Raw genomic sequence first — 25,037 nt, 5'->3', positions numbered from 1 at the left:
CATGTGACAACAGCCTCAAAACGTCTTTCAACACTTGCCTATCAAAACCAATGTGGTTTAAAAAAAATTCCTTAATGACTCCTTGCAGCCCAAACAATAAGCTACAAACCACTCAAAACATTTATAACAAATGCAAAACTAAGATTGTGTTTGAGAGCTGTGGTCACATGTGTGCATTCCACTTCTGGAACGTTTGGGAGTTTACTTTCTCCATTTTTAAGTGTAAATGCTTAAAGCACATAGAATTAGCTGCAAAAGTTAAAAATTTGGGGCCACAGTTGGTATCTATTTTGTCAGCCATTTCCAGGAGCTGTAGTTACTTACAAGTCCTTCATCCTTTAGCGTAATTAGTTCACAGGTGGTGTCTGGGAAAGTCTTTGAAGAAGCTGCTGAATTATTAACGCTGACTAAATAACTAACAGTGACAGGTCAGAGAGAATAATTGAGGAATCTTCTTTAATTAATGATTTCACATGTTATAAGGCACTTTTATAAAAATTGGACTTAGAGAGAGGGGGCTTTAACTTATTTAATATTCTCAGGAACAAAACCTATGCTTAAACGAGCAGTCTGGGCAGGTTGGACAGCTCCTTGAACTTCAGTCACTTCTCCCTGATCTGCCTCACTGCATAGCTAGGGTGGTTTAATATGTCAGGATACCAAACTAATACCTGCTTTGCGGCAGGCTCTGTTTGTTTCACAGGAAACGTGTCAGTTCCCCTCTTTTTCTTCCTGTTCTCATGAAGTTGTAGTTCCCATTTTAATCAATAAATGATTTGCATATGGAAAATCTACAGGGTTGGACTCTGAATCTCAGAATTCACGGCATTGTTTCTTGCCATTAATTTTGTCTTTATGTGAAGAAGGCACCGTGTCCATTGAGCTAGAGACTTGTGCACGTGGGCAGCAGCCACGCGGTGCAGGCACGGCTGGCGCAGCAGCGAGCCCTGCGGCTCGGGTGGGCGCTCGGCCACGAGGAGCCGCCGGCCGGTCGCTCTAACAGCCTGCACCCGGACAAAGCTCGCTCTTCTCCCAGTTTGTGGAGTTTCTTCAAGAACTAGACAAGCATGGAAATATCATTAGGATCTGGGATAACAGATCACGGGTCATTGGAAGTTTAACTTCTAAACCACATTAGAAACAGATACCTGCTTGGTCACAGAGCTGCTCACCCTGAGTGCCACTTCACTGCCTGCCAGGTCATCCCAGCCCGGGAGGGAAGGAGGCTGTCCCCGAGTGCCCTCCTTCTAAATTCGACCGTTAGGTCACCTGTCAGAAATACAACACCGTCATAGGTTCTGTAGTCCCAGTTTACAGGCATAAAAGCATACATAAGGTTACTGAGACTTGCTGTGAGAGAGTAGGCATCAAAAAACATGTTAATCCTATTTAGTAATTTTGTAAAGTTTCATGTTCATAATGTATTGTTGACATTTCATGTATTTCAGAGTGCCGGGCAGATGTGAAATTCCAGCATGGTGCTCTCTGCTGGAATAAAACCAGTTTATATGTTCACCCAGTATTATGCATCTGCACACTTTATCCGGTGTGCAACGTGTTACTGCAGGAACGTGCAGCACCTCAATGTGGGTTCTTAAACCAGTAACTCCTCGAATTATATACCGGCTACGCTATGGGGAACAACTGCCTTAAAAGCATTATATTCCCCTGCTGTTACAAACAATTAACGGATGTTTCAAAAATGTTTCTAAATCAGTCTGTGAAAGCTGCATTCTCAAAATCTGTGGAAATAGGTAAATGGTTAAGTAAAATGCACGTTTCAAGTTACAGTCTATGCTCTGTGACATTCTCTAATCTTTAAAGACTGCATCATTTGAGAAGAAGTATATTATTCACTGCTTGCTGACTAGATGTGTTGTTTAATATAAAAAGGACTACTTTCTATCAGCTGAAAAATAGGATTAGAAATAGGTCATTGTTAGTCCATTGATAACCTACTTGCTAAACTAAAATGTAAAATGCAAGAGTATCTCTTCTGATATAATATTGCCTACAGGCCTTCTGTCATGGGGGATTTCAATATTAATGAGTTTTCCCACAAACCTGAGGAGCCCACATGGGTGGCAAAGCTGCTCTGACACTCACCAGCTTGCTCAGCCAGGGTTTCACACAGAAATGAGAACACCCAAATATTTCAGAATAGAATTCATTGATCATTTTGCTGAAATATCGTATTTTAAGCAAGAAGTGCTCTTGGGAAATGCCAGGAAAGGAGTGCAGGGACGTCTTTGAAATGATGCTTGTAGCATATGAGAAGGGTAGAGGACGTGGGAGGCAGACAGGGACCGCTATCCGATGAGCTGCCGCTGCCTCGGTGCCCCCCTCCGTCCGACGCGGGGCGATGAGGCCCCTGCCCGGGGCTCTCGGTGCTTCAGGGCATGCTGAGCGCTGCACCCCAGGGCCTGGTCTTGGTGCTTTCTGCTTACAAAAGCCATTTATCCACCCCGGGGCTGGGAGCGCCTGCTCCCATGGCAGGCTGGGGCAGTGAGCCCTGGGCTTACCTTCTGCTCTTCGTCCGCAGGCGTTTCTTACCGTCCCAAAGTATGCCAGGAAGTCAGGTGTTTGCACACCAGGCGTGTAGCACACCAGGTGTGACCCCACGCCAGGGTCTCCCAGGAGGGACCACAGCCACGGGGGCTGCACTCGTGCGGCAGGGCCGACCTGCAGTGCTGCACCAGCACGGCAAGGGCACAGCAGTACCGGGTCTCCCAGTCGGCAACTGCAAGACAGTCAAGCTGCTCTAGAAGAACCTGCATATACGGACATGTTGTGATTGAGCAACGAGAAGTTGGAGATCCAGAACGTGATTCATTAGCAAAAAGAGAGCAGTCTTTGTTTCTATTTATCACATAAGGGTATGTTTTATGTGAAGGTTTTGTCAGCCAGAATTGGCTGACTACAGTCATTCGTAGAGGAATAAATATGCATATATCCATCTAGATGAGATGTGCAGCCATGTGCAGAACTTGAAAATGTGTATGTAACTGTGTATATATAACTTCTGGGAGGGTCCCAACTCTGCACAGAATGTAAAAGAGTCTGCAGCTACAGGTTGGGAAGGCTCTGACAGCCTTGGGTTGCTGCAGGAGGGAGGGCTTGGGGGAATAGGGGACTTGTCAGAAAATGCCCATTTGAAAGCTCCACGAATATGTCAGTTTTAAAGAAATTCAAATACAGGACTGTGGAGTTTTGAGTGGAAAAAAAAAATACTGGCTTCCTTCCAGGCTACCCATCTTTTCCCAGGCTGCATTTCTTTTCTTGTCTTTCCCTGTCTGAATTTCTCACCAAATGGAAATTTCAGTTTCTTGCCAGCTTCATCTACAGTATCTATGCAACGTGGACATTTAGATGCAGTTGGCAGCAATATCTCTAGCTATGTCGGATGAAAACCGACATCCAAAGATAATGTGGGATCAGCCATTTCCTTATTCTGAACCCAATATTTAAAGGCATATTTTTGAATCTTTATTTTTCCTTATTAAATACCAACCACGAGACACAATCTACCAAACTGTTTTTAAATAGTTTGGTCCTTCTTTAAACTTTCTAGGTGAAATCTTAAGCATCCCATCAGGCAACCCAAGAAATACTGTATGATGCATTTTTCTTTGTAAAAGAAAATAGAACATAAACTTATAGGGAAAAATGTAGACATGATAGTTGGGCCACCTCGTGTCCTTCGAGGTGTGTAGTTATGAAAGGCTCACGCAGCAGCTCTGAATAGTAAAACAAATGTTGATTTGTCATGAGTTGTCACTGCTCCCAGGGTGGTGCATCTTGGTTTTAGCCTGCTTTGGTGCAGGACTCTACAGTTTTTGAAGATGAACCTTCCTCAGAATAGGAAATGGTTTTAGAGGCACAAGCACAGCAGCAAGCACAGCGGAGCAGCCCCTGAATACTCGCAGTGGCAGGAACAGCCCCTGGCTGCGAGCAGATGGAGGTCACTCTCTTGTGGAGCTGCGCTGAATAAAACAGAGATGGTTTGCTCAGAGCTGGACCAGAGCTCAGCATCTTGCCTGTATAGTTCAGGTTATATACTCAAGCCACTTACACGGTGTCCTGCAGCACCATGACCTTTGCTTTCTTCCAGGCCCAGGTTGTTAATGAGAACGTATGACCTGAATACTAAAAAATGAACAATCTCTTTTGAAGGGCATAGGGCAATACTCAGTGTGAGTGTGGTAGTACCAGAAGCTTGTCTCTTTGAGCAGTAAGTCTTCATGGGAACCTTACACCTATTTAGGACCTACTATATAAGTGGAAAGACATTAAGAGCCCAGATGTCAGGCTCAATTCACCATATGCTACTCCATTTATCCAGTAAGTTTTACAAGGAAAATTCACCTTGTAACTGTTCCTATGATTTGGCACCTGCTCCTGTGTATGATTTTCATTTAAATCCAGATTTTAATTGAACATCTGAATTTTGAGGTATCGGAAAACCTGTGGAGCCAGCTGGTAAAAGTTTTAAAGATGGTTTTCATTAAGATGAAAGTTTTGCGAAGTGTTTTGCCATTTTTCCGCCTCTGAGTTAGACATTCTCCGAAGAATCTCTTGGTGTTAGGCAACTGGAGGCTAACCTGCCCTGCAGCAAGGTCCCCCGCTGCACCCTACTGCCGTTGGTGGCACTGGGCGACAGGGGGATGCTCAGTGCTGCCTGTCGAAACACACATGAAACAACGTGATTGACCCTGAGCCTTTTCCATGTTAAGTACAAAATGTTCTTCTCATTGTTAAGGTCCATGTCTCAGCTTGCATTTCTCTCAGTCATATTCCAAATGGTGGGGATGCACCTCTTTGGCTTCAAAAATTTTTTGATAGAATTTGTCCTTCTTAATATCTCTGATTGCGACTGAAATGATTGCCTACCATTCAGCCTTCTTATTCAACAAGCACAGTATATAAAAATACACCGAATGAGTTTTCTGCCAAACTGAGGCAATTCAGAGAACAACTCAGATTTGAAAGATCAAGAGCATGTTCACTTGAATGAACAGGGTATGGATTTTATAATAGGAAAACAGCAAGTAATTTGAATAGTCCGCAGTAAATTGTCAAAGCAAAGCACTCGAGTTATAGAGACATTTCGGAAATAAGTAATGCCTGTAATGTTGTTTTTAAGGTTTCCATACCTGCGGTCCCCCATGGCCTCCCATTTAGAGTGCTTCATTTTAAATGAAGGAGGAGATGTGTTTTACAAAGAGGTAGAAAGCCTCACCCCGGTAAATGCAGATTATTGCTACCCAGGTCTCATTGAGTTATGAGGAAGGTTCATTTTGTAGAAACATGAAGAATTTTTGTAGCTTGAGGGTTATATGCGGTACAATTTAGAAAAAAAAAATGAATTGTGTATGGAACAGAATATGTCCTTCTCCCCTGTGTCTCAAATAATATCAGAGGCAGTTTTAAAGGACTCCAAATCCGTCTCTGTCTTCCAAAAAGCCTAGCTCTTTAGAAAGGCATGACATAGGGTATGCACACAAACTGTGACTCCAAAAGCACCCTTAATTCCCAGTGAGGTTAGAGAAAGAGAAAGGTGAAACACTTCCATCACTGACTGCCAAGCTTTACCTACTGCCCAGAGGGGGACATACACCATTTTCCCTGCCATTACTTTTTTTTTTCTTTTTTTTTTTTTTTTAATAATATGACATCCATAACTACTTTGAAAGTCGCTTGCATTCCTGCCCGGTGCCATGTACTGTCTTCTGTCTCATCTCTTAAAACACTGCCTTTGCGCCAAAATCGATGGCAAACCGAAATTGCCCATTGGCCGGCTGGGAAACTTTCTGACAGTCTGTGTGCTGCTTTCACGTGATCCAAGGGACACACCTGACATTAAGTTTGTCTGGTTGCTACCTACAAATGCTGCGTTATGTGAAGAAGAGCTGAGCTGCAGCTCACCTACAAGGCGGTTGCTGAGAATATTAAAGAACCTTTTTGGCACGGTATTTCCCTGCTTCGAAGTGCATTTCAAAAGTAAGCGCAGCGTATTTCTACTGAAAAGAACGAATTCCTGAATTCAGAAGGCTGGTGAGAGGGGGGGTGGCCAGCACACGCAGAAGGCACTTGGCAGCCGTCCCCAGGCCCCCGGCAGCTCTGCGGCTCGCGTCGGGCCCTTTGCGACAGGAGCTCAGGCAGCAGGGAGCAGCCCCGCGTGCCTTTGCTGGTGTTGTTCCCAGCCTTCCTGCACGTGTCGCCGTACAGCCACTGTAGCTCATCTTCTCTTTTCGCCGTGGGGTACCTCCTCGATATGTTGTGCCAGCAGCGCATGCAGGTGCAGATACGTGTCCACGCAGAGCCGTTTGCGAAAATCTGGATGGTTTCAGACCCAGCTGCCCCCATACCACTGACAGTATTTCATTGATAATTCCACTTCTGGAAAAACATATTTATAGGTCAAGATTCATCAAGGTGCAGACTTTCATTAGCTCCCTGCAGGTTTATATGATAACTGGTCAGGGACCAGTAACAGCAAGAAGTGGGGGACAGAGTACCAGGGCTGATGCAGGCAGCCTGCAGGTGGGGAAGGGGCCTCCTGCTGAGGCATGCACTGTCCCTTCTTTCAGCTGTCTTCACCAAAATGTTACACTAATGGATAGAGACTTTCAAAGTCACGAGTCTTAACAGGAGTCTTATGCCTAAAGCTGCCAGTCACATTTGAAAAAATCTCAACTGTTTTGTGTTGTGTTTTTTTTTTTTTCCTCTCTCTCTTCTGCATAATAACACATGCAGAGCTGAGCCATAATGTCTCCAAAATCCTCTGGATTAAACTGAAAAGCAGGTGGGGAAGGCTGGTGTGTGGAAAGCCTCCCGATGCCAAATCCTCCACCAGCAGCACGAGCTGCGGCCTGGGGAGGGGCAGCACCTGGAGGGGGCCTGGGTCTGTGCGGGCCTTCCGTCAGTGCGGGGGCCCAGCGTGTGCGGCCGGAGGCAGGGGGTGCCCGCTTCCCCCGCAGTCTCCCCCAGAACCCAGAGCAGCTGCTGCTGCGTCCTGGGAGAGCCCCGCTGCACCGCGGTTAAAGGGCAGAAGTCTAGAAGGACTTTGGGAAACAGAGAATTTCTTGTCTCCTTTTTGTTTAGCCTTTTTGTCTAGTAAATTGGTGTAGGGAAACATAACGGACTGATGAGGCCAAGGCTTCCAGCCTCTTTCTTCAGCAGCTGCTGCTGAAGCATAAGGTTTCCACAGCTGTCCCCCAGCCCCGCGTCCCCAGGCCGTCCCCCCATGTCCCCAGTCCATCCCCGTGTTTACGTTCACACCAGAAAGTGTGACTTTTATCGGCTACTGTATTACCATAGAAAAAAAGCAGGAATAAGTACAACGTAGATTTGGTCACGTCAATGGCCCGCTAGCTCATTATTTTCCATTACAGGATGCACATTAATGAACAGTAGCAAAAACTGATTTTATAGTAAGAGCTTCTGGTTTGCAGTAAGGAATTAAAACACTCAGTTCAGTTTCAGTTTAAAGTTAGCACTTCAGAGGGGCTCAGTAGGTCACAGTGATGGTTGGATAGGACGATCCTGAAGGTCTTTTCCAACTGAGGTGATTCTGTGATGATAAGCGCTTTCTCTATTTTTTGTGGCTGGAGTTTATGTGATGTTTGCTAAATCCTCAGCTCACAGATGGTGGACCCCAGAATTAAAGCAACAGCTTTAAATAAAAGAATTAAAATAACAGCTTTAAAGCAACAGCTTGTGTCCCTGCACAAGCAAGAGGTTGTCAGCCTCAAAGGATTAAACCTTATCACAGAGAGAGGAGGATGTGCCTGAAATTGATATGCTTACATCACTGTTGTATAACATGAACACACTGAAGACCAATTTAAATTCACTGAAACGAGGCTCCCATATCCAGTCATACTGACAGCAGGGCGTGTTACACAGTCTCAAAAAACAATTAAAGTATAAAATAGCTTCTAGAGTCAGACAACAGATTTTCACAGTTTAAAAGCTGCTTTGCGCTTTCCCCTAGAATCACCATCTTGCAAGTAAGGAAAACTGTAGGTACGAAAAGATACTTGGGTAGCTGGGTAAGAATAGCTACAGGTGCGATTTATGCTTGAGAAAGGAGAAAAGTTGTCAAAAGGAAAAATCTGCTTTGCTAAGTGCTGCTGCAGAAGGGTTTGTTATACCTGGAGAGTTTAGCGTATGTTAAAGAAGAAAGGAAGAAATCGCATTTTTGTAACGTGCAAGGTGGCCTGGTTCGTGCCACCCGCGGTCTGGTTCCCCGAGCCCCACGTGCTGCGCAACAGCCAAATTGTCTTAATGGGGGTGAAGTGACAGAGGAGATGAATGCCTTTCCCTTGAGTCATTTTCTGATAAAGACACATCGCTTAGCTGCAAGATGACAAACTATATGTTCAAAGTGACAAATCATTTAATTAAAATTTACAAGCGGTTAAATACTGTTTGACCCAAATGGAGGCAGTTATCATGAATCAATTTTGGAGGAGGAACTAGGCTTTCCAGCAGATCGATAGCTCACAGCTACAGTACCTGGACAGTCTCTGCATTTCTTATGTGTTAAGAGCTCTTTTGCTGGCTGCTGTGCAGTCTGGCTCACAAAAGATCTCAATCAAGTTGAAAAGTAGTAACAATTTTACTTAGGCAGTGTTTGAACACTCAAGTTTCATGAATAGTTAATGTCACATCATGAGTTCAAGAAAAATAGCCTTCTATCTTAAGAGCAAATAGCTCAACTTTTGATGAGTTATGTTTTTTTATTGCATATACAGGCCAGTGGAAATTGTAATCATCTTTCATGAAAAGGCTCGGCAGTTTTTATTATAGGAAAGTAAGGGTGGCCATTGCATTTACTAACTAATGTAGTAATGTGAAATTGCCAGGGTAACACACTTTTTTATTTATGCTGCCAAGCACATAATGTTCTGGTAGTTTCATAAAAATATATATTAGAGGAATTTCACATGCCAGCAAGCTGTAGATCTCTTTTATGTATATGACTTATCCAGTGTCCTTCTATTTAAGACATACCCCATTACAAAGAACAAGATTAAGCAGTATTGACATACAAGACAAACTCAAGAGATAATACTGGTCTGGTCAGACATAATTCAAAGTGGCACTGTATTTAAACTCTTTTGGAATTAGTAAACAGTTTGACTTTGCTATTTATTTCATCCATCACCTTATTATAATGAGAGCGCTATTGATGATTGATTAGATATCAGCGTGGTTCAGCAGTAGACTTCCATGAATTCAGGGCTTTTTAATTCACCTGTAAAACCAGAGCAATGTATACACTATGCAGAAATATGACCAAGAGAAATCCCAAAGAAGTGCTTGAGAAATTCAGCAGAATAGATGAATAAAAAATAAATCTTTAGAAATCATCTGACAACTTCCCCATTGGAATATTTGTTTAAGGGTTGTCAGCTCCTCCAGCAAAAATGTTCCTTTTTCATACACATTCACCAAAAAGGCAAGAAATCATGTACTAACCTGTTAACTCAATATCCTTTGTCAAGATCAGAAGAATGATGTTCAAATTGTCCAGAAACTGTAAAGTTCAGTGTAACATAATTGTCATTCACAGTGTTATATGACGTAGCCTGAATGTAGCAGAACCAACAAAATCTTAATGATACATGAGGACTATCAAAGGTTGCCACTGAATACATAGATTTAATATGCAGCTTAATTCAAAAGCTTATTTACAATGTCACACTTCATATTGAGGAAAATGATTCTGACAACCAATCATTTAAAATACAGAAAGAATGATTTACAAAAGGTCAGAAGTACAAATATTTTACATATTAGCTACTATCAAATTAATTTCCTCTAAAAGTTAGAAGGATCAGCAAATGTCTTCAAAGCTATTTACAATATTTCAGCATAAGACCCAACCTCTAATTACCAATGTAAGTCATAAATAATTGTCAAGTATGCAAATGAACCCCAAAAATCTATCAAATTAAAGTAATTAGCTCCCAAGTCAAATTTTTCTGTCGCATTAAAATGCTTTTACTTTTCTTAAATGTGACATTTTAAAATGAAGGCAACATTGTCAGGGAAGCAGTTATTGTAAGCTGTCAAAATTACATGCATAAGTACCCGATTGCACACGCCATGCATATTATTTCAGAAACAACCTGACTGTCAGTGTCCTGGCAATTGGCTTTATAACCCATAGCTTCTGGTACAGCACCACACTTCTGAACTGGGCCAATTTATCAAACCCGGACCCTTGCAGGAAACTCAGAAGTTGCCCACTTTATATGAAGATCTGAGCATGGTTATCTGGCACGGGGAGCAGCAGTTCTTGGCCAGGCTACCCTGGAGAGCCTTCCAGACCTGGTGCTTTGGGGTCTGGATGGGAAATGGGTCCCTCCAAGTGAGGGACCGCAACAGAGATATGGGGGAGCAGGATGGGGCGGCTGGCTTGCTTGTCCCAGTGCTTTCTCCAGCACTTTCCTACTTGTCTTCTCAATGGCATCTTCTCCAAATCTGCATTTGCCATGTCCAGTGGAAGGCCGTGTCCCATCCACCTCCATTTAATTTTGGATGTCCATGCAGAACCCTACATCAACCTGCTCTAGACTTGACGATTTTACCATGTGTGTATTCTTGTCTACTTCTTTTTAAACAAAACAAGTGATGATGGCTTTCATTGATTGTTACATTGATTGCAAGGGAAGGCTTTCACAGGGAGACAGGGGGATGACACTCCGGTAAGACCTGCAGTTGAAAGTTATAGTGTGTCTCTTAAGACGTAGAAATGTATGTAAAACTTATCATGTTAGCAAGCACATCAGTCTGCTGAGCACTTCTGTGAAATAAGAAAGAATTGCTTACTTTTGAATAATGAGAAACACGTATACTAAGACACTGGAATAAATTTTTGCAAGCCTAAAATAGTAAAAGAAAAAAAAAAAGTGAAAGTATCAAATAGAAAATGTGTCAGTAAAAAAAAAATAGCATACATATGTGCTTCAGAGACAGTGTGTATGTTGTACTGCAGGCGTACAAAAAGCCATCCTGCTATAAGCAAATCTTGGAAGACAATTGTGACATCCATATTTACTCACTGTAGTGGAGCTCCAGAACTTGGTAGCCACATGCATTACATGGGCCTACAGTACATGGGACCTGTTATTGCCTAATATATTAAGTTTTCATATAAATTAGTTCAATAGCATTAGTTCTGATATCTGTTACAAGGAAGAATTTTCAAGTAATGAAGGGCTTTAGTAGACACATCATTTACAGAACTGATCTAAAAGTGATTTCGTTGTTCATTCTCAACAGAAGAGCTTCTTTTCTCCAAATTCTGAGGTTTTGCATACATAAACTCAGGAAAAAAAAATGGTTTTCTCCCCAAAACTGGGGCAAGAAGGACAGTTTGGGATTTGTACATCTCTCTTTTGGATTACAGCTGAAAATACTCAATAATTAAAAATAGTCCCAGCTCAGTATTTAGTCAGAAGTTGTGTCTGAGTCCATACATTTCTCAAAACCAGACATATAGATATCTCTACTGATGTCTTTTTGGAAATCTTGGGACATGTGATGAGGAAGTCATCAATTCTGTTTGCAATTATCATGTACTATCCCATAAAAATACAGCGCAGGTACTCTTGTATCGGGCCACTCAGACTGCTGCGCAGTGATGCAGTACATCCCTACATATATGCACTAGCACATTTTCATTCTGAGGTCATTATTTTTTTTACCATATTCTCTCCTAAGAGTTCAAATACGCTATTCTGAGCAATGAACAGCTTTCGTGTAAGCAAAGTCAGACCCAAGCTGCGTTTCCTGGCTTTGTTGACCGCACTGGTGTTATTGAATTATTTTTCTGCTGGTAGATAGTAGGATGCTGTATATTGTACTATCTAGTTTACACAAGTCTGTATCAAGGTGTCACCTTTCCTCTATAAAGCAGTAGTAATTCTGAAATGCAGTGAAACAATAAGCAGTCGTGTCAAATTCTCCATTCAAGGAATTAATGCTTTAGCCAGGACATTTAGTGACCTTCAGGCCTCCACAGAAGTGCCTTGTTAGTGAAACCAAGAATATTTTTCTCTAGACTGTCTCTTTTTTTTGTTGTTGTTCTTTTTGGACTCCCAGCCCTTTCCAGCATTGCCAGCCCTATACCTGTGCTGTAGACGTCTCCTGCCCTCGCCCCCACCCCTCGGAGCTGCCCTCCCTCGCTCCCCGCGGTGCCGCATCACGCTCACGAGGCCCCAGGGACGCTGACGGCACGCAGCCCCCAGCCTGTGGCACGGCGGCACCATCAGCCGGGTTACACGGGCGTCACTTTTATTTCAGGTCTGTGCAGCTGTGTTTCAGCCTACTAAGCACAGCGCTGATGGAGACATCTGCGATTAGACTCAGCTTGAGGGACTTTGGAGTTTTGGGCAGAAAAGGGTTTTGTTCGGGGCTTGTTTTCTGCCTAGACGTGCTTAGGGACAGGTTACACGTCTGAAGCCAGGCTGCACGCCTGAAGCCAACCTCGTGGCCGTGCCTGCACCACCCAGCCGGGCAGACAGCCAGGCCTTACCATCCCTTGACTTCTGTTTGAATTTCGAGTTGGAATTTTTACCATTTCGAGGACCATTTTTATTAAATAAGTCTTGTATTGTTAATAAAATCCCAGCCAGTGTTTCTAGCTCATTAATATGCAGTATCAGATCGTATAAAAATGACTATCAAGCTGTATTAGTCTTGCATTTATTCAGCTTTTCTCATATATGCTCCAAAGAGGCAGGGTGGATCTGATTCCAGAAAGCACTCTTCGCTTGGCCTTTGGGCTAGGCAATAACTTTTATTTGAAAGCAAAGTTATTTGAGTCACAGAAGGTAACCTTTCCAAAGATATTACTGCTGAAATAAAACAGGAAATAATATTCCCCACCCCCCAAAAAATTTTACTTTTTTTAATAATACCTTGGGTATATTATTTTTAGCATACCAGAAGAAGGGGAGGAAAGCTAGGCAAACTCAAAGAAAATGGAAGTCGGGTTTTATTTCAAGCCACAGAAACAATAGAGCCCTTTGACTTATTAACAGTTCTAAGGTGGGAACATTTGTGATAATTATAGCCCTTTGAAATCAGATACCACAGAGAAATGGGTTAAAAATGAAAGTCAAGTATTTGAATCTGCTGTTGACCTTATTACATAAAGAGGAGAAAGAGGACGGGGACTAGAGGAGTGTGCCTGGTCCAGCCAAACGCAGCCGCACACTATGTGCCGGTGGGCAGGGGGCAGCGAGGACTGCGAGGGAAGGCTGCCCTCCGCAGCGCCACGCGAGCAGCATCAGGCCAAAGATAAATTTATCCTGGAAACAAGAGAACTCCTACCCGTTCGGAAGTGCAGCTGTAGAAAAAACTTTCCATGGCTTGCTCCCAGTGGAAGAAAAGTAGCTGCTTGTATGATAGATCTGAAATTGTTTTTGAGGGAAATCACCAGATATGTGCAGTAGCAGAGCTGGATGTGCTAAGACAAGAGGCTAATTGCAGATTCTACAGCTGTGATCATTTTTCTATGAGAACTAAATGTCTGTTTAAAGTTTTCTGCACTTTTTGCATACAACAGGCATGTCCTTAAGGCATAGGAGAGCCAATTTCTAGGGAAGGGAACCGGAGCCCCAGCACAGCCCACGCACAGACTGGGGGGCTCCGAGAGCCCCCAGTGGAGGTGGCTGATGCCTGTCTCTGCACTGCCTGCCATCACCCACTCTTCTCTTCTTCCTGTGGAACTTGTAATATTTCAGGTTCTAGAAGAGAAATGAATGTTTCGGTCACCTCTATTTATGATGTCTTCCTGGGGCATTTTATTTTTTTTAAAAGGCCTGAAGAGAACACCTGGAAGGCTCTCTTCCCACCAGCAGGAGGAGTTGGATATATGGTGTCATCTTTGACAGATACTTGTCCACACTGTTCTGAGATCCTGCAGTGACCCAGGTTCCTCACCCTCCCCACACAACCCTGTGCTGGGTTTTCCTTCACAGCTCTTCTGGCCCCTACCTGCTGCAGCTCAGCCCTGCTGCTTTTGTTCTACCTGATACAGACACGGGAAAATTACTGCCTTACCTCCTCCAGGGCAATCTTCATGTGTATCCCATCAATACCCTTCCTCCTCCTTGGCTTTTAAACTGCCCTGCTGTTCCAGCCTCCCTCGTGGCTGAGATGTTCCTCTCGGGGCTGTGTCCAGTCTGTCTGTCCGTCCCCGAGGTGACCCATCCGCACAAGACACCAGCCACCTCGCTGCATTGCCTGCACTTCTGTTTACACATCACAGAAAATATTTGTCCTTTCATGGCAAAATAGCATCGATGATTCACTGAAATCACAGATACGTTTCTGAGGAATTGTCACGAGTCAAGCCTTGTTCTTCCAGTAAGCTATTCCAGCTGACTATTTTTGTTAGAGTGGATTTTTTCTTTTTTCTTTCTTTTCTTTTCTTTTCTTTTCTTTTCTTTTCTTTTCTTTTCTTTTCTTTTCTTTTCTTTTCTTTTCTTTTCTTTTCTTTTCTTTTCTTTTCTTTTCTTTTCTTTTCTTTTCTTTTCTTTTCTTTTCTTTTCTTTTCTTTTCTTTTCTTTTCTTTTCTTTTCTTTTCTTTTCTTTTCTTTTCTTTTTCTTTTCTTTTCTTTTCTTTTCTTTTCTTTTCTTTTCTTTTCTTTTCTTTTCTTTTCTTTTCTTTTCTTTTCTTTTCTTTTCGGGGGGGGGTAATTAAATTGATTGTTTTCTGGTTTTGTTTGTTTGTGTTTTTTTTTTTTCCTGGTCAGATTTCTCTTTTTCACTAAGTTTAATTTGAATAACCCTGACCTCCAAGATGCTCGTGGCTCCTTCTCACGGCAGCACATGCAGCTTTTGCACTTTGAGGTTCTTGCATTAAAATGCCAGCTCAGGTGGCCGTGGGACGGTCTTTGTGTCAGCGCTAGAACCAAGGACATGTGATTTAGGACTTGCCCCCATTGCTGTGTGCTCCTGCTTCCAAGCAGCTATGTTCAGGCTCAGTCTGCCTGGAAGGCAGCGAGGTGTCAGCTCACTGCTGTCGATTACCTGCTCTGCTTCACTCTCCAGACAACGCACTTGGCCATTTTCTTCTGTCCCCTTTCCAGGTTAGATGTGGAACCCGCGTGGTTGCACGGGTTCGTCCCAGCGCAGGGGCTGGTACTTCCTCTGGCTGCCAGAGGCAGTCTCTGACCTCCGAGGCAGGTGTACATCAGAAGTTCTCAGATTCTTAAAAGACACTTTATTTGTTCCAATGTGGTGATTGCACATTTCATCTGTGGAAAGAAATTTGAGATAACTTGAATATAAATGTTGATGTATAAAGCCAAATTTTATTCTCTTCCTTCACAGTAATTTTGCTCATAAATACTTCTTGGTATTAAGAAATATTACTTGCAATAGGAATGGGGTATGTTAGGGCTGTACTATTTTATCCTGCTAAACACTAAGGCAGTCTGTTTCGTGCCTGCTTCATTTATCCCATTAATGTATTAGCAGGGCTCTTTTCCTTTGCATTATTTAATGGAAGGTTTTTTATTTGAAATGATCAAATCCATCTGTGTCTAAATGAAATTTCATTAAAGATATACCATACAACAATGTAGGAGGGTTTAAAATTGTTTTTGTTTTTGCAGTTGCAACAAAGACATGTCTGTAATAATCAAAAGATTAGAATGAGCTTGCTTTGTCTGAGCAGCACTGTTTTTCTGATTTTATGATACCCAACGACATTTGCTTGAAGAAACAACTTGATAGACAGCAGCATGTGGGAAATCTATTATTTACACTGATTATCTACCACACAGGCTTGTGTGTTAGGGCTGCTATTGTTAAGAGTCTCTCCAAATCACCATTGCCCATTTTTCCTGAGTTATCTGAATCCATTGTAAACATGTAAATGTGGAGTAACAAAAAGGGTGCGTGCCTGGCCCCATTGAAAAGCCCACACTTAGAAGCCACGGAGTAAGAACAACAGCAAGACCGTATAATTAGAGCGCGCAGTAACTACGAGCAATAACTATGGGGATTTTAGGTACCACTGTGTGATAATTGCTTTTAAACTGGAACTTTTCTGTTGGCAACCATATGCTAAAATTTAAAATGCAAGTTTGAAAACAAATCACACCTAGGCAATAAAGTTTTAACAATACCTTTTCATTCTGAAAACGGTAGCAGTATAATGTGCTTGCATTCAATGTAATGAAATGCAGGAGGTCGGGTTGTGTCACGTTTCTTAACAATTTGACGGCGTGCTTAAAAGATGCTGAATATAAAATGCTCACAGCTTCGGTGGGTGTCGTGTGTTACACCCGTAGCAGGCAGGAGCCGAGCTCCTTTAGGAGCACACGTTGGCACCAAGGCCCACGGCGCTTCCTCTGCGGGTGGACGGGCAACGGCTCCGCAGCCGAGCGCTGTGCATCGGGGTGCACAACAGATTATATGGATCATATGGATTATAACTTCCATAACAAAGGAAGCGCCCAAAATTGATTTTTTTTTAGCTATACAGACCTTCTGTCTGATTGTGAGATATGCCATGTGCCTTCCTTCTTAGAAAGGGCTTTTCTTCTGATATGTGAAATACTCTTCAGCAGTAGCATCCATTTAATTGGAATGAAAAGGTTATCTTACCTTCTCTCAATTAAGTTACCCAGATTTTGCCCATCTGTCTGTTACTTTACTTATGATCAAACTGCCATCATTTTTTTAAGTACTCATTATCTTGAAAACTTACCATTTACTAGTTAGAAAATCTATAAATTTGTCTTTCTCTAAAATAATGCTACTTTTCCTACATCAAATGTTTTACTGTAAATAACTGTCAGATTTAAACCTGCATTTCCACAAGAATAGTCACTGACAATTTGGAAAATTAAACATTAGATTTTTTAGTGTTCCATTTGTTATCACAGCTGTTGGCAGTGGGCTGTCAATAGGAGAGAGGCGGTAGGGAGGCTGTTGACCCAGGTGGGTGACCCTAAAAGGCAGTGAAAATGGGGAGATGCAAACAGGGGACAGCAAAAATGTTGAAGGCGAGCAGATTTGGCAGCCCCTTGGCACCGTCAGCACCCATGGGGCACGGCTGCACCTCGCTGCTGCCCACCAAAGCTCTTCCCAGCCCCAGGGTCACATTTCCAATCGCAGCTCTGCCGAACTGCCGGCTGGATCTCTAACTGCATCCTCCGCTGGAGCACGGGATGCCGCACGTACCAGTAGGTCTGCACTAGGTACTTCTCAGAAGTTGCTGACTTTGGAAATGCTTTGTTCCAGAGGGTTATTTGAGAGCAGAAATCAAGACAGTTAGAAACCTTTTGCACGTAGTTAACAACCTCCATCAGTCATGGTTTTGCTTTCTCTATCACCTTAATGAAACACAGCTGTTAAGTGTTCACCAAGGAGGTGCAGTTTTAACAACTGCAAAATGTGTCAGGCATGCCCCAGCCCATTAATGAGCAAGCAAAAGCCTTCTTACTTAAATTTTACATTACTGCGTATATTTTTTAGCTGCTTTTAGGTTAGTACTTCACTATTGACAACATCTAGCGTGAATTATTTGTGGGTATCTGAGTGGGAGCGCTGGGGGGGACAGCTCTGCCTGTCGCAGAGGGCAGGGAGGGGATCACTCCTGAGATCACACCTGGCTGCTGCCCCAGGACGTGGCTCTCCGCAGCCAGGGAACCCGAATTCCCAGGCAAAGATCCCCTCACTGATGAACTTACAATGACGAATCGCTGAGCTAATTGCCATGCTTTGATTATTCCCCTTTCTTTTTAGCCCTGTAAATATAGCATTTTATACTTGATCTCATTCAGAAGCAGCATCAAGTGCCAGGATCAAATTAGATACAGAGCATATTGCAAATGGGGTCCTTATGACTGAAACAGGAAATCCTAAATTTTTATTTTCTGTGTATTCACTAAGATACATGCAAACATACACAGGGGTAATATTTCATTTTAAAACATTGCTGGTGGCATATTTATCCCAAGCATTTACCATACTAAGCTTTAATATTTTAGTCCAACAAACAGTTGTTTTCTACTTCCACAGTTAGAGCAGTAATCTTGTATTCTTTGTATTCCTATCTAAAAACACAAAAATGCTACATTATTCATTTAAATTAGAAATAAGGAACAAATCAGTATAAGCCATTCATTTTTACCATTTCTTCATCTCACAGCAGCTTTGTGTGCAATGTGGACGAATAGGACCTGACAACTGCTATCATTATCAATCCCCTCGGTCTCTTTGGGGTTCAGCTTCTGAATCTTTCTGCCAACGCTCACATTTCAGAGAATGACAAAGCCGCTCTGTTCAGGCTCTCACAGTCTTTGTCCTCACAGCTCTGTGTCAGAAGGATCTGAAGAAGCTGAGTAAATCCATCCAGGCATAGTTAGATGATAGGCAACTTGTGCAATATTGCCTGCCTCATTTCTCAAGTATTTTCAGATGTATTTATCTAAGCAGTGCTAAGTGACTCCTGCCTACAAAATATAAGAAGATGAAATTCTGCCCAAAATTATACCCCTTGACCTGGAGAATGGCTGTGCGGGTGTTAACAGAGAGCCAAAGGTGGAAGGTGGCTACTCCCTAGAGCAGAGGGAGTACATCCGATGTAGATGAGGCTGCAGGGAGGTGCAATCCCCAGCACCTTCCTCCCTGTTCCTGGCATCACCGTTGTCCCTGTGGCTCTGTAAGCAAGAACTGAGGGACAAGTGACCGCTGCGTGTAGGCAGGAACACGCCCCGCAGAGTGGAGCGACCTCGTCTCGCAGTCTCTCGTGCCCAGTAATGATGTTTGTCAGGCTCCGTGAGCCATTACATGGCGTGTTTTTCACTTGTCTGAGGGGTAGGGCTGCACAGCTCTTCGCTGATTTCTTCTCTTGACTTCCATCACTGTGATAAGCAAAACATTTTGACCATACATCATTTATAAAATAATCTCTTGCAAATGTATGCCTTTATTTAAAATATAAGCATTTTGCATTTCAAATGCGTTCTGGGGATTTCGGCCTGTGCCGTACGGTTTGCTCCTCTCTCATTGAAATGAATTTCAGTGACTCATAGCAGGGACACGAGAACATCAGACTGGAGTGGACCTTCAGAGTCATCACCTCCAGCCCCCAGCCACCACAGACACAGTCCGAATGCTGTTCAACTTTCCTAAATGACCAGCATTTTCCAAGCAGTATCATTGTGGTCAAAGCTCTGTTTAATCAAAGTCTCCACCTGGCAGATACTTTAAAAGGTTCAGATTTATCAATTTAACTTAACCAGTGAATTTTCCATCACTGCAGATTTCCTGCCTCGAGAATGATTGCATTTGCATAAGACTAGACGAATCGGTGTCCTCTCTGATTCATTGCTATACACAACTCTCAGGTTTTCTTCTCCCAAGGTCAAGCTTCCTGTAACGCTGTCTGGCCTGCAAGGCACAGAGCGCGGTTTCTCTTCTGACAAACATTCCTTTGGCCAAAACACTCGTGTGCCTGCTCTCGCACTCTCCGAGCAGACTACCTCTCCTATCACAAGTCATTGCTTTCTAATTCAGTCTTTTATAGACTGCCGGCCTGCTCCTCCAAAGCCATAAATCCTCAACTAACTTCAAGTGTCACAATATTTAGAGATGTTATCTGTAGGACTCAAGTGAGCCTTCAGAGTCCCATTATCTTACAATCTTCTCTTTTAAAAAACATTTTTGACAGCCCAGACTTCTTCGTCTTTTTCGTACTGTTTTGACCTTGAGTTAGCTTATCCCTGTCTTCTCAGTATATTTGAAATTTTGCATGCAAACTATTAAGGCTTTCTGCATGCAAACTATTAAGGCTTTCCTATAATAAATCATTAACCTGAATATAGTTAAATGAAATGCTTATTAACTTCTCTGCGCATAATCCATTTAACAGAATTACTCTTGCTTATTCAGACAACCCAAAGAGGTCCATGCTTTTGTCTACAAGGGATCACAATTAAAGCTTATAATTATTTCTGGTTAATGCAGTCCTTGGTGTTAGCAAATGTCGGTTTACACATATCAGCATAGTACTTTTCCTAATCTCTTGTGTTAATTAGAGATAGTGATATAATATTACTTCGCTCTTTTTTATTCACTACCAGGAGAGATGGCAGAATATAATCCTATCTGGGTGAAGAGTACGCTTAAACATTTTCACCACTGCTAAGTGTTATAAACCACTAGGATGACATGGAATAACCAGTAACTTAGGAGGAAGGAGTGCGTGCGCTGTGGCGGTCGCGCTGCGGGGCCAGCGGAGGGCACGGCCAGGGCCTTGCCTCCCGCGGGGCGTTTGGTGCAGGTCAGTCAGCACTGAGAATGGAGACACTTTATTGAGCAGTGCTGATAGCACAGGGAATTACAAAGCAAGGGGAGGCGAGAGCAGAAGCTTTCTCCGTTTGTCTCTGTTCCTGCTGTAACTGGACTGGCTGCTTGCACAGGTCTAAGGACTGTTTTAGTGTACTAAGGGCCCAAAGGTGCTCTAAGGACCCAATGCAATACGTGCACACTAAGCCAGTTTCTGCAGCCCATGGCTGCGTGCAGATATCGAGGGCTGCTCTTGGCATGCACGGGTTCCTGCAGCCCCAGCCATCGCCCAGCTCCCGGCAGCGCTCCCGCGGGACAGGGCAGCAGCACAGCCCAGAGCCGCCAGGCAATGCTCCTGGGGACACTGAGCAGCGTGGCTGCTGTTGAGAGTCCTGGGAGAGCCACGGACGAAGGCGGCCTGAAGGGGAAATCTGCAGGGCAGCGGTGAAGCCACCCCCCACGTGCTGTGTGTCTTTTCCAGATCAGGAGAGTAGCGTGGATGATGGGGCTGGTCTGAAAATTCAGCTCAGAGTTCCTGAACAAGGAATCTGGAAAATTATCTTTGATTAATTTAACAATAAAATAAATTACTGTCCCTCAATGACTGAAGCAAATATGTTTTAAATTTATTGCATCTTATAAACACTGGATCACATTATGTTCCCAAACACCAGACTTTTCGTTAAGCTCATTTTAATCTTCTCCTAGATGAAAATTCACTTGTTTTTATGGTACTTCTACCACAGATTAGAGCAGAATTTGCGCTGCCAGATCAGCACAAGGGGAGCAAATAATCTGACCTTGGTTTCTATTGGAGACAGATACCAGGATGTTGTTCTGCAAGAGTCTTCAGACAGAGCAATAATCCTCTGCGGACCAACTGCTGTCCTTCTACTTGCTCTGTGCTCCGGAGCTTCATAGGCTGTGAAATCAGTTATAAACAGAGTGCACCGTTATAGTGGTAGCAGGAATTATGGAAGTGCCTGGGATAGCTGCAGATGTAATGAGGGAGTCCAATAATCCATGCTTTTATTTAATGACGAATCATACATACCTCTAGCACTATTTCACTGTAGAAATATAAAGACTGCAAATATGCATGTGTGTGTGTGCATAAAAAATGCTCAATGACAAGTTCTTAATGGGAAAAAAGAAGCTGTGAGTTTTGTGCTATTTTCAAACACTTAAGCCTTTTTGCTCATTTCTAAAATAACTTTTTTTTTAGAGTGACACAGAGATCCCTAATTTTTTTTAAAAAAAAGGATGAAAATTAACCTGTTCAAGTCCAAGATGACCTTGCCTAGCACTGCATAGCTTGATAATGAAAGCAAGGACTTTTTTTACGTATCAAAAATGATTACTCATTCCAGATGAACGGCTAGGCAGATCATATCAGGGATTTTTAAATTTTAAAAGTAATTTTGTTTTCTTTACAAAGTTTGTAACACATAACAAGAGATCTACAAAATTGTATTAATATTTGGGAACAAAAATTTCTTTTGCCACCAAAACCATCAGAATGACACAGGAAAAGTTAATCAAAATACCAAGGTGAGAAAGTAAAGAACTGCGGAAACTTGTTACATATTCAGGAATTTTTATGAGCCAAGCATGCCATTTTAAACTGTATGCCATAGCATACTTACTGTGACATTGTAATTGATGCAATCCATTTGGCACCAGCAGTGAGAGGCAGGCATCTGCTTATAAATTCGCTTAGCAGCCCAGAAACACTTGGAGATTCCCAGAAGCCACGTTAAAGTGGAGATGCATGACGGCCTGGCAGGATTTCCAAAGCTGTGCTCTCCATCGGTGGCACCCCAGCAGCCGGGCGCTCCCCAGCTGGCCGCGCAGGGGTCCCGTGGCTGGCGCAGCCCTGCAGGGGTGCTGCCGTCCGGCCGGAGCTGCAAAGCAGCCTCTTAGAGCACAGCCAGCAGCGCCAGGCTGTCTCCACTGACAGCTGAATTAGAGGGCTGAAGCATCGCACCGTAATGTACATGCTGTGCTTCTGGTCTTTTGCAGTTATACTTCAAGTGTTTTCCAGCTGCCAGTTCCAGTCTGGTGGGTGAAGAAAAATGGCCCGGCTTTTTGAGCCTGCCAGTCTCTCCTGTGGTATGCAGGGCCAAAAAGCAGCCCGCAAGGCCAATTGCTGGTCAGACTGCCTGTAGGCATGGCGTGGATTTGGGGCCGTTCCACAGTGAGAGCACTGCCCTTGGGGGACTCTTCAGGCCTTCATGGCCCAAATGTGAATAGCTCGTTTGGTTTTGTTTTTCTACACTGAATACCACCGCAACTCTAAGTAAAACTTTATCCATTGGATAATTATTGGCAGCGCCTAATGACAGCAGGCTTACACCAGCTTGCCCTCCTTAAAAAATGTGAAGAAATGGAACAGGTATTGGAAGGGTTGGGGAATAATTTTAAGTGTTGGCTTCATCTCTTTCCCAGCGCCAGTCCCTGTGAGCTGGCACAGGAGCACTGGCTTGGGGTTCCCCATGGGAATGCAGCCCCCCCGCCGTGTACTCAAATTCAGTCCCTTACACTTCTCCAGATTTCCTTCTCCTTCAGTTTTCTATCACATCAAGTTCTTCTGGTTTGTCAGCCTTGGGAGACATAATTCTTCTCTATTATTTACACAAGTATATGTGTTTTTCCCCATTAATTCACCTAACGCTTTTGTGCTGAAACAATCCAGATATGATTTAATAAGCTTTACAAAGATAGTGGTGGTTCGTATGCAGGAAATCAGATTTACATAATTTTCCACTGGCTTTTAGAGCCACTGAAGTTCAAATTATCTTTACTTTGGGGAAACTCTTTTAATATGCTAAAACAGAACACCACCTCCACTATGCTTGAGCTTGCTATCATGGTTTTTCTAATACATCAAATGTTTTTTTTCTAATACATTAAATGTTGGCTTGTCATGCTGCTTTATCACAGACAGAGCCTTTTGAATGAGAAGGGAAGGGAGTGCCTGGTCCTGTAGTTAGTCATGGTTGCAAGTCATTAAACTGACTGAAGAGGAAACTCTAAAAGCAAGAACTAATTAGGTTGTCGGGTTTTTTTGTTTTGTTTTGTTTTGTTTTTTTAATTTATTATTACCAGGATGGGGGCACCAAGCTGGCTCACTCTTGCTTGAGTTCAGTATCCACAAGCAATTTTCTATCCAGTTCCAGTCAGACATTGGGTCAATTTAATTCCGTGCAATACATAAACACCAGAATTTCCTTCACCCTGTTTTAAGCCCCTACCATCACCCCCGCCCAGCAGAACCAGTGCGAGTGCTCCCCTTGGCAGCACCGCAGCCCCTCTGGCTCTGGGCACATCTCTCGGGGCATGAGCAACCCCATGCCATCGCCCAGAGCCTGGTCCCGCAGCTACACGAGGTCCTTGCCACTTGCCGGACAAAAATGTGGAGTTCTGGTTAGTCAAAGATGCAAATTCTGCGGCTCGGATCTAAGTAAAGTGCCACCTACATAGCCAATGTCTGCTCGTACAAGTGGTACTCAACACAAGACATGCACAGCTTTTGTATTTTAGAATAGCACATAGTATATCAGACTGGAGAGCAGAAACTGATACCAGCTCTCAACCAAAGAGCATGGGATGCTGTGGACAACTGTAAGAGGTTGGGGGTCTTGTGGACCACGGTTCCTTCTCACCTCCTCCTGCATTAAGCGCTTGCATAGTCCTGGTTGTTTCCACTGCATGCCTCTGGTGCTTGTCTTCTGTTACATTCTTCTGACCTAGCTGGAGACATCTTGAAATGTTGCTGAGCAACACCGAGGGCTGGGACAGAGCCTGATGTAACGGCTGCTGGCGGCAGACACCACCACTTCTGAAAAACTGCAGAGCCCCTCCTATTTTGCTGGAACATCTGACCTGAGTGTAAGATCAGGCTGGCAGCCCCAGAATCCGTAACAGTACAGCAAGCTCCAGAGAAAACACTCATGTGTGTGCTCCCCGTTCGTGATTCACAAAACCGGGGCCAGACCAGGCGGCGGTGCTGAGCCTCGGCCCATGCGGCCTGCGGGGCGGCGCAGCCTCCGTCAGCCTGCGGGAGGGCCGCGGGCGGTGCTGGGCCGGGGAAGCGTGGCGGTGCGTGGCGGTGCGTGGCGGTGCGTGGCGGTGCGTGGCGGTGCGTGGCGGTACGGCTGCGGGCTGCGGGCACTCCTCGAGGGGTGCTCTCAGCGCCCACAGCACCCCGGCAGCTCCTTCACCTCCCTGGGCTTGCGGCCACGTGGGGATGTACAGCTCTGGGTGCCGGGCGCGTCTGCAGGCTTTAGGGCTAGACAGAAGGTGGACGAGTGGTAGAGGTAACGTAGTGCTCCCGGGCTCTGGGCAGGATGGCTTACCCATCCCTTTTCTTTTCTGCCGTCTTGTATTTCACAAGAACAAAACCATCGGTTTCTGCGCGAGTCCTCTCCTGTGCTGCCCAGAAGGGCCAGCAGACCGGCTGCTCACGGCAGCTGCAGACGGTTGTCTCCTCACTGTTTTCTTGTATTTTAACTCTTGTGCATGCATTTACTGTAATACTTAATTAGGAATTTGAGAGAGGCTTTGTATTAAAGCAAGTAAATACAGCTTCATCAGAGACTGACAATAAACGTGCATCTCTTTGGCTAAGCAAAACTTTCAAACTTTGGCTCCAAAAGTTAAGTAGAAAACAAGTTGTTTTCCAACAGAGCTAAATATATTCACCTCTC

General features: G+C 43.8%; 1 protein-coding gene across 4 annotated transcripts in view; it reads left to right on the top strand.

Moving 5' to 3' along the window:
• Positions 1–25,037, top strand: part of NEGR1 (neuronal growth regulator 1) — a 317,196-nt gene that overhangs the window by 264,390 nt on the left and 27,769 nt on the right. The window lies entirely within an intron of this gene.

This window comes from Anser anser (genome assembly GCF_964211835.1).
Source record: "Anser anser genome assembly, chromosome: 8".
NCBI classification, from domain to species: domain Eukaryota; kingdom Metazoa; phylum Chordata; class Aves; order Anseriformes; family Anatidae; genus Anser; species Anser anser.
Note: the sequence above shows the minus strand (reverse complement) of the source record. Positions and strands in the feature narration are given on the sequence as shown.